Source organism: Manis javanica, chromosome 13 (assembly GCF_040802235.1).
Source record: "Manis javanica isolate MJ-LG chromosome 13, MJ_LKY, whole genome shotgun sequence".
Taxonomy (NCBI): domain Eukaryota; kingdom Metazoa; phylum Chordata; class Mammalia; order Pholidota; family Manidae; genus Manis; species Manis javanica.
This window is the reverse complement of record NC_133168.1, coordinates 36,884,856-36,898,570: the sequence shown is the minus strand read 5'-3', so window position 1 is coordinate 36,898,570 and position 13,715 is coordinate 36,884,856. Positions and strand designations below refer to the sequence as shown.

Genomic DNA, 13,715 nt, shown 5'->3' with positions numbered 1-13,715 from the left:
CTGTAACATCTATCAGTCTATTTCTATTGTCTTTATCTCTGTTGGTTCTTGGCTACAATATCTTTTCATCTTCTTGTGTATCTACATTATAAGATATCCATTCTATATAAAATTATTTTTAGAAATAATTTGACAACTAGTGTCTTTTTATTTTATTCATCCAATCACACTCAACTTCTTCCTGTAAGTTAATATCGAACCAAAATGACCAGGCAAGGAGGCAACAAAGGAGTCAAAAGTTTAATAGGGCACAATCCTGGGTGATGTTCAGCAGTCTGGTTAGTCACAGATCAGAGAAACCGCACCCAGCAGGGCAGACTGAGTTTATAAAGAAGTTAGGGGGAGGGAGAGCATAGGTCTACAGTAGCGTGAGGATTGGCTTGCCTAAGGCACATGTCATTGGCCTTTACAGTAGACAAAGGACTAGAAAGTTACTACTCCTTTTCCAGGTTGGAAGGGGGCAGCAGCAGGGGATTTTGGTGCATCATCAGGCCAGAATCTGTTGGTTTCTTTCCCTTAATAGGCCGGGGTTGGGGGCTTTGCTGCCCCCTTTCCTTATTTGGTGAGGGCTGAGCTCGTCCGATGTTCTCACCCCTCTCTCCATTGCCTCCAGCCTTACATTCCAACATTTTGGTTATAATGGGTGCTGACTCAATCTGGCTACTTCTTACGGATGAGGGATGGTGTGGGCAGGGTTAAGACTGGTGGGAGGCTGGAGGAGGCTTGGAAGGGAAGGGGTGAGTACTGATGTACCAGCATAGTCTTGTGCACTTCCACCATCCGACCTCCCTATCAGTGGCAGGAGGTTCCAGCAGATATGTTGTCCTTGTCTTTTATCGCGTCCTGCCATCTAGGGCGATGGCAGGAGAACGATCACCGAAGGCCTGGTTCGTTAGGAATCTTTATTATGGGCATCCGAGCATCCATCTAGTGAAAGGCAAAAGCAAAAAACAACAACCACGCCCCTTCCTCCAGGGCAGCAGCTTATATAGCATATTCCAACCAATCAGCTGACTGATCACGCGCCAGGTTCAGTCTTATTGGAAACATGTGAAAAGCATGCTATGAGCACGAGCACAGAAATGGGGACAAGCCAATCATGGAGACTTCCTTATGCGCTGAGCTGTAGGGCCAGGAAGGGTGATGTCTAGGAAGCAGGAGCCATCTTTAGGGCATTGTCCAGCTAGAGTGGGACTCAGCCTCGGCCGTAGGCCAGGCCCCCACATCTCCCTCTTTATTGTTTTATAACCAAAGGACTGTTGGGATCATGCCTGTCTTAGGTCATCCGGAGTCTGCGGCATTCTTACCCGTCCTCAGGCAACAGACAACTTAGGTCTGCGCCCTGTCTTAGGTTGATATGCGCAGCTCCCGATTTTACCCGTCCTTGACTACTGATCCAGCATATTAAGCCATACTCTAGGGGAGATGCCTTCCTCTAGCGCTGCCATGTCCTGCAACAGGACCTTCCGTTCTCCCCGTTGCTGTTTTTGTATGGAACAGACTTTCCTCCCAAGCACGAGGAGGCCCACAATTAGCAATATTCCTATGACACCTACACCTGACCAGGCTTTGGTGGCATTTAACACAGCTTCAGCTATTTGAGCTACGGAGAGCATCTCTACCTTCTTGGAGCTAACATTCAAAATTTCTAACTGTAGCTGAGTGGTGAGCTCGTCAGGCTCACGTTAACATCTTGCCTAACTGTCTGGACAAGTTGGCAGCTTTAGAATAATTATGAAAAGGAATACCAGTAATACATCCCCGTATAAGAATGGATGCAGCCCACAGACAAAACCTCCCCCAAGAGGTCCAATTGTTCTTGAAGAAGGTTCATGCATTGGTTGACCAAGGCCATCCCATTCTTAAAATGGCCATTGCTGATTGCCAAGGCAGTGGCCTGGGACAGACCATTCAGTGTCTCTGCCGTAGGAATGGTGATAGCGCGGCGGTGGCTGCAACTGCAGCTCAGCTCTGCCATCGCCTGCTGTAGGATCCACGGCAGGAGCAGAAGCAGTGCGATCATCTTGTACCTCCGCTCCGGGGATTTCCACTCTGCATATCAGACGTTCAGGCACCCAAACGGGGTTCTGCTGGTCCTGTGGAAAAACACAAACCGAGCCTCGGGTCCAGATTATCACTGGGTCCGGGCCTTTCCATGTTCCTTCCAACACATCCTTCCACAAAACTTTAGGCATGTGTTTTGGATTGGATTGTTGGCCGTGCCACTCTGCTGCACTGTGGCCATTTTTGTCCAGTGTTAAAAAGTTTAAAATGAATAATATGATGTTTAATTTGTCTCTGGGGGATCTAAAGTCTTCTCCTATTCCCCATTTTTGTTTATATAAGGCATTCTTGAGGGTGAGGTGGGTGTGTGACACCATACCCTGACCCTGAGGGTTGTCTCTAGCTCCATGCTGCTCTCATGACACAAAAGAATGTCATCCATATAATGACAGATGCCTTAGGCAGGGCCATGGACAGTGGCAAACCCAGTTGTATTGAGCCCATAAGCACCATCTGCTTATTTACAGCTCTAAGGTGATGTAAAAGCCTCCACTTCCCTGTTTTCTTTCTTATCACAAAAATAGGTGTGTTCCAGGGGGAGGTAGAGGCCTGAATATGCTTGGCAGCAAGCTGCTCCTGTACTAAAGTGTGGGCTGCTTCCTTCTTCTCTTTAGTAAGGGGCCACTGAGGAACCCACACAGGATTCTCAGATCACCACTGAATCTTTATTTGCTGTTCTCCTTCAGTGGCCCTGAGGAAAAACCCAGCCCGGGCCCTCCAAATCGACTGGGCATAATGTTAGACAAAGGAATGGGCTTTTCTTGACCTGACAAGTTCTTCCCAAGTTCACCTGTCCCGGGGTAGCCCTGCCTTTTCATAATGCGATTAGACTGTTCGCTGTAGAAAGTTTCCATGGTCAATTTGAGATTCATTTGGGTTAGTACATCTCTTCCCCAGAGGGACACAGGTATGTTTAGCACGAAGGGTTGAATTATCCCCTCGTGCCCTTCTTGGTCCATCCAAGACAGTGAAGCAGCACTACATAGGGGCGCTTGGGCTATCCCAAGTCTTCTTAAGGTTTGTGCAGCTCAATTTAAAGGCCATTCCTTCAGCCATTCATCTTCCTTTATGATACTACGGTCTGCTCCTGTGTCCAGCAATCCTGAGAAATGCTTACCTCTGATCTCTAAGGTGTGCATGGGCCTGGTTCCCAAATTCAATGTAAGACAAGCCAGTGGAGCCCCAGAAGACCCAAACCCTTGCTGTCCTCGAACAGCATTTTTATGAGCATACAAATCATATTTGCTAGGAAGCATAAGAATTTGAGCAATGCGATCTCCTGGGCTAATAGCCATGATTCCTCGTGGGGAGGAGACCATAATTTTAACTATTCCTTCATAGTCTGGATCTATAACTCCTGGGTGTACTATTAATCCTGCTTTAGTAGTGGAGCTCCGGCCCAATAAGAGACTCACTACTCCTTTTGCCAAAGGTCCCTTAAAATCTGACTCTACAACTTGAACTCCCATCTCGGGGGTCAATAGGAGTCTGGTGGTGGCACAGATGTCCACTCCTGCGTTTCCTGCTGTTGCTCTCCGTGATCCCTTGGTGCTGGGTGAACTCCCTGATTTGTCAAAGGGTGGTGAGTTCTGGGTATCTGTTGAACCACCCCATACATTTGCGGGCCCTGAGGTGGAGGGCCCCTCCTCCCATTTTTTGGCTCTTGAGGGGGCAGCGGTCGGCCTTCCACATCCACCACTGACGTACACTCACTGGCCCAGTGATTTCCTTTTCTACATCTTGGGCATAATCTTGGTTTGGGCCTGCTAGCAGGTTCGGTGGCTTCCTTCAACTTGGGACAATCTCTTTTCAAATGACCCATTTGTTTGGAGTAGAAACAGGCCCCAGGAGGGGTTGACCTGCCACGAGCATCTCTCAATCCCTGAGTTATGGCTGCGGCCATAACCTGTCCTTGCACCACGCTGTCATTAATGTCCCTACAAACCTTAATATAAGTACTCAGATCTTTGTTCTTCCAGGGTCTTATGGCCTCCCTACACCATTTGTTGGCCTGCTCATAGGCCAGCTGCTTCACAAGGGGCATAGCAGTATCAACATCACCAAATATGCGACCGGCTGTTTGCATCAGTCTGGCTAGAAAGTCTGCATATGGCTCATTAGATCCTTGCAACACCTCTGACAGCTGACCCTGTAGGTCACCTGTGCCTTGCAGCATCTTCCAGGCCCTCACTGCTGCCACGGCTATTTTCATATATACCGCTGGGGGGAATCCTACCTTATTCTGTTGACCCAAATATGGACCCGTGCTCATCAACTTGTCTAAGTTCCATTGATGATTACCTGCTGCGGCATTACGCCTAGCCGTGTCCTGTGAAAATTCTTGCCAGGCTGTCTTAAATGTCAGGTACTGACCTCCAGAGAGGGCTGCTCTTGCTACATTGGCCCAATCATCCGGCGTCAGATTAAGAGAAGCTACTGACTCCACTAAAGAAACAGTGAAAGCTGCCTGGGGGCCATACGTTGTGGATGCTTCCTTCAGACTTTTAATGACCTTGAAATCTAGGGCTTGATGATACCTCTGTTGTGTATTAGGGTCTTCAAATACAGGGAAAGTGGCACTTCCTTGTTCTCTCAGCCACTCCCTCCACCCCCTTCTTTCTAGACCTTGATTGCAATCACACGTGCGACGACAGGGCTGTACGTGATACAGGGACGGTTCTGCAAATGAAGCCGGAGGAAGAGGGGGGGCTGACGGCACCATTTTCAAGGACGGTTTCAGGGTTGTTGAGAGGGGGGTGTCCTCCGACTCCTCTTCCTCTTTCTGTTGCCTCAACTGCGTTAGGGAGGGATAACTGTGGGGGATAGGGCGTTCCTTCCTCTGGGCAATTCTAAGTCTCCTTATATGCTTTTCTAATTCCTCCTCCGATAGCTCCCCTTCCTCATCTGTAGATCCTCCTCGCTCAGACCCCCTCTCTGAGGTCCTAGCAGAGGATCTTCCTCCCGGACATCTTCCAGGACTTCCTCCCCCTCTCCATTAGCCCTTAGGAGTGCCCGGAGTGGCATCCTAGACATCCTAGACACCTCTGAACCCATAGTGCAGAGGAAAGGAGGTTGACTCTATTCTAAGTTGAGGTTACGTGCACCCGCGCTCGTACCCCTGAATTGAGTCTCCTTACCGCCTGAGAGTCCTCACTAGCTGGTTTTCGTCGCTTACCGCGAACTTTAGTCTATGTTGCTTTACCTGCAAACTTTCCACAGTGCTCTTATTCTTTCGTGAGGAAACGCAGAAACATATACAGACTAAGACAGAACAAGACAAGGAACACAAAAGCTAAACACACACACCACAATTGTTTGCATTCGCACGACCTGATGTTGCTTTCACTTTGTCCCTGACCATACTCACCACTTTCCAAAATGTCAGTTGCTCATGTAACTCTTCCAAAGGGTGTCCACTCGGATCGCCACAGGGTGAGAAGTTCCACTCCGTCCTCGGACGCCAGGTTTTTGTCCCGGGTTTCAGCACCAGCTATCGCGTCCCGCCACCTAGGGCGATGGCAGGAGAACGATCACCGAAGGCCTGGTTCATTAGGAATCTTTATTATGGGCGTCCGAGCATCCATCTAGCAAAAGGCAAAAGCAAAAAACAACAACCACACCCCTTCCTCCAGGGCAGCAGCTTATATAGCATATCCCAACCAATCAGCTGACTGATCACGTGCCAGGTTCAGTCTTATTGGAAACATGTGAAAAGCATGCTATGAGCACAAGCACAGAAATGGGGACAAGCCAATCATGGAGACTTCCTTATGCGCTGAGCTGTAGTGCCAGGAAGGGTGGTGTCTAGGAAGCAGGGGCCATCTTTAGGGAGTTGTCCAGCTAGAGTGGGGCTCAGCCTCGGCCATAGGCCGGGCCCCCACAGTCTTTCAGGACAGACATATCCAGCATGATTACCCAGGCATCACCCTATCCAGTACTGTTGCCCAGAAGATGAGAGACAGATAGAGGCTCATTCATAGCAGGCAGCCTGGATGAAGGAATGGAAGATGAGCATTGGGTGGAACAAGGGGGTATCTTTCCTTGGGGATTTGGTGGAGGGTCTCGTACCCAGCAAATAGTCTTGCCAACTCCTCCTGGGCAGCCAGTTTGGAAATCTCTTGACATTATAGTGGCCCAGTACAATTGATCTCCCAGGCTGACAAGGTATATTTTGAAAGTAGAATGTTCAGGGGACCAATTGGTGTAGTTGGAGCATACCCGATATGATGCACTGGTTACAGACCCAGTTTGCCAGAGTGGGATGGGTCATTGTGACCAGCACCAGTGTGAGAAAGGTACAAAAGGAGTGGACCTGTCTCTTTAGACCTACACCTATCATGCTGGGTGCTTATTTGAGCCTGGAGATGTGATACCATGGGGAATGTCCCAAAAGCTTGGCAGCCATGTTAGTGGTAAGGATCACCGTGTACTGTCCCGTACACCGTGGTTGAAGTGACCAAGGTTGGAGTTCCTTAAGAAGGACTTTGTGTCCTGGCTGTAGAACCTCCATGATTCCCGGATCTGAGGGGGAGGTGGGTTAAGGCAGGAATTGGTCTGCATGTTCCCTGAGGAGATGTCTTAGAAGTGAGAAGTAAGGTAGGTAGGAGGCTAGAGGGGGTGGAGTTGTAGGCAGGCCTGTGTTTAGAAGGAAGGGTCTTCCATACATTAACTCAAAGGTACTTTGCCTGGTGGGGCCCCTAGGGACTGCTCTCAATCAGGTGAGAGCAATTGGGAGTAGGTCTGGCCAGGAGGTCTTTACCTCTAAGGAGAGTTTGGTAAGTTGATCTTTGAGAAGGCCATTGGCCCTTTCCACCTTACCCGAGGATTGAGCATGACAGGGTGTGTGTAGTTTCCAGGAGATATTTAGAGAGTCAGCCACCAGTTGTGTCACCTTTGAGATGAAAGCTGGTCTGATGTCTCACTGGAGCAATGTCAGGAGACCAAAACGAGGGATGATGAGTTCCACTAACTTCTTTGCCACCACTGATGCAGTCTCTTGGCAGGTAGGAAAGATCTCAGTCCAATCTGAAAATGTATCAACCATGACCAGTAAATATCTGAGCTTTTTGTGTCTAGGCATGTGGGTAAAATCAATCTGCCAATCCTGTCCAGGTAGCACTCCCTGCAGCTGGTGGAGGGCCGCATGGCTTGAGAAGAAACATGATGACAGGTGGTGCAAGCAATATGTACCTGGTTAATGGTCTTTCCGAGCCCAGGTGGGGCAAAGATAGGGGATAGAAACCTGTATGTAGCTTCCGGACCAATATGGAGGAATTGGTGAACTGCAGATATGAATTTCCTGGCCTGGGCCTGGGGAAGGGCTATCCTGTCCTTAAGATGTATCCATCCCTGTTGTTAGGCCATTCCATGCTGGTCTAAAAGTTGTTATTTTTCCACTTCGGAATAATTAAGAGTTATAGAGGGGGAGAGAAATAATACCAGGGAATAATCAGGACCTGAGGTTAGTTGTTGAGCAGTAGAATCAGCTAGAGCATTCCATTTAGTGACTGGGTTGGTACCTATCTGGAGTACTTGGCAATGAATAGCCAGCTCCTTGGGTTTCTATAAGGCCTGAAGTAGGTGATGAATTGTTTTACCATTTACAATCAGTGTCCCTTGGGTAGTGAGGAATCCCCTTTCCTTCCAGATCACCACATGGCTGTCTGCAATTAGGAAAGCATACTTTGAGTCAGTGTAAATGGTTACCCTAAGACCCACCACCAGCTGTAAGGCTTGGGTGAGGGCTACTAGTTCTGCCTTTTGGGATGTGGTCCCCATCGGCAGGGGCCTCCACTATTTCTGAGGAGGAGGAAACTACCACATAGGCCACCCGCCAGCACCCATTTGAACCCCTGACTGAGCTTCCATCTATGAACAGTTAAGTCCTAGTCAGTGAGATGCATGTCCTGGAGACCCTCATGTGGGAGTCGAAGGGTATCCCTCAGCTCCATGCAGCAGTTACTGGGCATGGCAGATGAAGCGGCGGGAGGAAGGAGAGTGGTTGTGTGTAATGATGGTGGCACCTTTAAAGTTAACTGGGTGTGTTCAATAAATAGGAGGTGAAATTCCTGCGTTCATGATGGACTGAGAGAGGCCAAGGATTTGTGGCCCAGTAGATCCTGTAAATGATGAGAAGAGTATATGGTTATCACCTATAGGTGGGTTAGTTTCAGAGCTTCCTTGGTAAGGCACGCTGCCACTGCCAGGGCTCTAAGGCAATGTTGCCACCGCTAGTGGTGGGATCCAGTTGTTTTGAGAGGAAAGTGACTTGTCAGTGTATGGGTCCTACTGGCTGGACCAGCACCCCAGTTGCTATTCCCTCTTTTCTGTAGTATATAAGAGAAAAGGTTTGTTAGGTTTAAGAAGCATAAGAGGGGGTGAGGAAAGTAGGGCATTTCGCAGTTCTTCAAAAGCATGTGCTACTGCTGTAGGAGAGGTGAGTGGCCCAGAGGACATTTCTTCGGCAGCAGCATACAGAAGTTTAGCTAATAAGGCAAAGTTAGGGACCAGTGTTGGAAAAACCCCACCAGTCTGAGAAACGACAAGATCTCAGCTCCTGAGGTGGGTGGTAGATGAGCTCTAATGCAGGCTGTTCAGTTCACCATGAGTGCCCTGGAAGAAAGAGTTAGGGCCACTCCAAGGCATGTAACTTGTGGGGTGGATAACTGAGTTTTTGATGGAGAGACTCTATATCCCCACTGAGCCAGGAAGTTTATGAAGGAAGCCATGTCTTGAACAGAGGCCTCTTTTGTGGGGCTACATAGGAAGAGATCATCGACATACTGGAGGAGAGTGCTGACTCCCTTGTCATGATGGGACAGACCTTCCACCAGTGCCTGACCAAAAAGGTGAGGACTGTTCCTGAAGACTTGAGGGAGGACCATCCAAGTCAGTTGTCTATTTCAGCAGGTGTCTGGGTCCTCCCAGGTAAAGTCAAACAGTAACTGGGAATCGGGGTGTAGAAGGATGGTGAAGAATGCATCCTTAACTGTAAAGTGGAAGGTGTCTGGGGAACCTGAGACAAAAGAGTATAAGGGTTAGGGATGATCAGGTGAAGAGGGACTACAGCCTCATTGATTATCTGTAGGTCTCGAACGAGCCGGTAGGCCCGCGATGGCTTCTTGACTGGAAGGATGGGAGTATTACAGGGAGAATTAGTCAGTACCAGAAGCCCTTGGGAAAGAAGACAGTTAATGATAGGCTGGATGCCCTTGCGATGGGCTTGGGAAATAGGAAATTGGGGCCTAGAAGGAAAGGAGGACAGGTCCTTGAGGTGGATGAGGACCGAAGCATGCTGGCTCACCACTACAGGAGTAGAGGTGTCCCAGACCATCAGGTTAACATCAGCCGATGGTACAGGAGTGTCCGTGGAGGCCTCAGGGCCACAACTTATACTGGCTAGGGCAATGAGTGAACTCGGTTGGGGATGACTAAGTGGCAGGGAGATAGAGGCACCAAGCTTGGATAGGAGATCCATCCCTAACAAAGGGATGGGACAGGATGGTATGACTAGAAATGGGTGGGTAAGAGGATGGCCCTCAAACGTGCAGGCTACCAGACCTCTTTCCAGAAGCTTAGAGGGGATTCCCATGACACCCACGACCGAGACCTGGGAAGAATGTAAACACCTGTGAAAGGAAGGTAAAACATAGTAGGTAGTCCCTGTGTCCACTAAAAAGAAGACAGACCTACCCGCTTCCCACAGTGTGGCCCTGGGCTCGGCAAGGGTGATAGGGGATTTTGAGTCCAGACAGCTTGTCTTCGAGTATGCCCAGCATGGTCTGGAGGGGAGTCCCTCAGGGGGTTCTGCCTCCCATGAGATTCTGTCATGGGGGGCAACCTTCCTCAGCTGGGCACTCTACCTTCCAATGACCTCTCTTACCACAAACTGGGCAGGGTTTAGTCGGCTTATTGGTCAAGTTGGGGCATCTCTTTGCCCAGTGGCCTTTCTGGCTGCACTGGAAGCAAGATCCCAGAGGCTCACAAGCTCTGGACCGATCTTTGGTGTGATGAGACCCCTGTTCTGTTGGTTGTAGGGCTGCCGCAAAGGCTCAGGTCTGGGATGCTGTCCTCCTATCATGTTCTTCATCATGGGTATTAAAGACTTTAAAGACCATGGTTACGAGGTCACAGAGAGGAGTCTGGGGCCCCTCCTCTGCCTTTTTAAACTTACGTCTTATGTCTGGGGCTGATGGGTAATAAAATGAGTAGCCAACACTGTGGACCCCAACGATGAGTTGGGGTCAAGGCAGGTATGAATACAGAGAGCCTTGGTGAGCCAGTTAAGAAAACAGGCTGGGTTGTCATCAGGTCTCTGAGTAATCTCTCTCAGCTCATCATAATGAATGGCCTTTTGAACCATCTTATTCATATCTGCCAGTAAATACTGGAGCATTCTGTCCCACTGAGTTCTCCTATTTTGAGTATTATAGTCCCTTTGGGAGTCCATGAGAGAAACCACCTCCATCCCAATTGGCTCAGCCTGATCTGTGTATGTGCCTTGTTTGCACAATGTTGGGTGGCAGAGGTAACACAGTCATATTCCTCAGAGGTAAGAGTGGAGGTCAGGATAACATGTATATCATGCCAGGTAAGTTTGTAGGCCTGAGTTAGGTAGTCAAACTCTGGTATAAACTGTGGGGTTAGAGGAAAAAGAGCCTAGGCATTTCTCAATCTGGGATAAATCCCCTAGGGAAAAAGGGGCGTGAACCCAGACAACTTTTTCTGTCTCCACAACCTCTCGGAGAGGGGCTACTAGTTGGGCCTTTGTTTGGGGCATCCACTGGGCCTTGGATCTGGTGACTGGAGGGCTAGAACAACTGGATGCTAAGGTGGCGCAGGCCCATAAGATGGCGGCAGGGTGGGAACAGGAAGTGAAGGACAAGATGGCAGTTACTCTGGAAGAGGAGGATACAAATGGGGAATGGCGGGTGTGGGGAGGGGTGTAGGGTCAGGAGAGAAAGTGGTGGGTTTGTGCTGGGAGGAGTCTTGTCCATGGCTTCTGGAACTGGAGACTGTTCCAATGTCAAAAGAGGGTGGTTAAGGTGGAAGGAGAGGGGTAGGGGGTGGTGCAGGCACTGGAAGAGGAGAGTAGCAGGAAGATGGTGTGGCTGAGAATGAAGAACCTAAAGATGGCGGTGACGTGGGTGAGGACAAAGGACCTAAAGATGGTGGTGATGTGGGTGAGGACAAAGGACCTAACGATGGCAGCGGAGAGAAGGGGAGGGGATTGGGGGGTGAGGGAGGTGGACAACTGAGGTCCTCTGGTGGGTTTGAAAAAGAGGGAGGACTGGACAGAGTAAGAGGCTGACAATTCTTAACTGGAGATCGGGCCAGGAGAACCTGGGTCATTGAACACTTAACATAAAGGTCAGGGTGGGAGCGCAATGTCCAATAGGCCTGGAAATATGGGACTTCAGACCACTTCCCAGTTCAGTGACAGAAGTTAGTTAGGCCAGTGAGGAGGCTAAATCAAAAGTTCCCTCTGGGGGCCAGTGAGATTGATTGTCTAGGGGATACTGGGGCCAAGTCTGAGAACAGAGTTGGACCAGTTTCCATTTACGATCTCCTCCAGTCTATCTAGGGTCACCAGATTGGATATGAGACACCGCAGAGGGGTCTGCACCTTTGATTTAGAGGACTGGTTCCCCATGTCTGTTACCTGTTTCCCGGAGCCCATAAACTGGCGAACCCAGCTTCCCAAACTCGCTCAGGTTAGGAGGACACAGGGAAGTATCGTACTCTTCCCCGGAGATCTGGGCACCTGGATGAGGACGTCTCCTCTATCTTGGGACCAGGACAGGTGTAATGCCTGGAGAACCTGGACATAGCTACGATTTTGAAGTTAATCAAACGAGGTGGAGACAGGACTGGGAAAACAGACCGGGAGAAAGGAGGGACTCACCGAATCACCATCCAAGGTGCTGGGAGTAGGCAGAGGTCCTGGATCGGAGAAGTATGTGTGGGAGCTACCAGTGGCCAGCTGGAGCCCCGCAACCTCTCCTTCCTGGGTTTCAGCAGCAGAAGGAGGCAACAAAGGAGCCAAAAATTTAATAGGGTGCAATCCAGGCTATGTTCACCTGTCTGATTAGTCACAGGCTGTAGAAGTCATGCCCAGTGGGGCAGGCAGTGCGTTCATAAAGAAGTTAGGGGGAGGGAGAGCATAGGTCTACAGTGGTGCGAGGATTGGCTAGCCTAAGGCATGTGTCATTGGCCTTTACAGTAGACAAAAGACTAGAAAGTTACTACTCCTTTTCCAGGTTGGGAGGGGGCAGCAGCTGGGGATTTTGGTGCATCATCAGGCCAGAATCTGTTGGTCTCTTTCCCTTATTAGGCCAGGGTTGGGGGCTTTGCTGCCCCATTTCCTTATTTGGTGAGGGCTGAGCTCATCCGACGTACTTACCCCTCCCTCCAGTGCCTCCAGTCCTATAGGTAGTTCAGAGAACTAGTAAAAAAAAAAAAAAAATGTGAGTATTTAGTTGTAAAAGGAAGACAGGGAGAGCAGTAGGAGTCCCTTCCCTCCTCTTGTATTTGTGTTTTATGTACCTTTTTTCTCTCTAATTCTTCATTAGCCTTTGCAATGAATCTTTCAATGAAACTGTTACGGAATTTTGAAACCCTTGGAGGCCTCTGCATGCCAATTAAAATAGGTGTCTCATTCTGTGTGTTTAATTTGAGAGTCCTTGCTTTCAAGTGTACTTCTTAAATGATTTGTGTAGGTGGAACATTTCCCAAAATGGTCCATCATTAAATTAAAACAAGCTTCTCATTTAGATTGCAAGGACTAATTTTGTCAAATACAAAATAGCTTCAGTCAGGGAAATGCAAACGCATGTCATTTTTAGTAAGGTTAACCCATTTTGCACTTATTTAATGAAGCATCCATTCCCAGGCAGATTTTCATATGTGGAAGCTGTGGATATAGTGAAGGTTCTTATGGACAGGATCTCACCTGGCCCTGATTGGCTTGTTCACTACACACATGTGGGCAATACGCTGTTATTGACTCTACATAAACAGCTCCTCCCAGTTCTCTGGGTGACCAGTGGCATGGCTGCACAGCTGAAGGGCTGCAAGTCTGCAGGAGAGCAGAGAATGGAGTGTTGGTAGTGCTTAGCACAGAGACTGAGATGGTATCAGGATGTAGGGGTTGCCTTTGAGGTTTTGGGGCAATGCAAAGAGCAAAGAAAGCAGCGGGAGTCATCATGGATGGTGTTCAAACAGGCCATTTTATTCTGCACAACGCTTTACTTATACTGCTATACTGTTAATTCATGGTTACATAAGTGTTTTAAGGTGCACATGGTGTGGCCTTCATGGCCAGGCATCTGGCCTTCAAGGCCCTTATCTAGCTCCTTTCCAATGGGCACAACAGGTTTCTCAAGGCCAGACCGACATATCATGGGTGAAGCAGTAGGCAGCTCTCCTCATAGAACAGTAGAGGAAGGGGGGCCCTTCTCTTCATCCTACCACTTTCTATAGGACAGCAGCTGCCTGCTTCTTTCTTGCACACAAAGCAGAGCCCTGTGCCCAGAGCCCACAGAAACAATATTAGGAACAGCAACAGACAAGGAGGCTGCATGCTCCAGTGGCCACTATGTTTAGGAACCACTGCGAAGTGGGACCAAGCTGTGACTACCAAGTAGGCAGGG

At 49.1% G+C, this 13,715-nt stretch overlaps 1 long non-coding RNA gene across 1 annotated transcript; it reads right to left on the bottom strand.

Annotated features, from left to right (window-relative positions):
• Positions 1–226: 226 nt before the first annotated feature.
• On the bottom strand, positions 227–5,667 carry LOC140845368 (uncharacterized). Its single transcript, XR_012124168.1, has 2 exons — positions 5,432–5,667; positions 227–2,096 (listed from the first exon to the last, which is right to left on the bottom strand). It is a non-coding gene; the product is annotated as an uncharacterized lncRNA (long non-coding RNA).
• Positions 5,668–13,715: the final 8,048 nt, after the last annotated feature.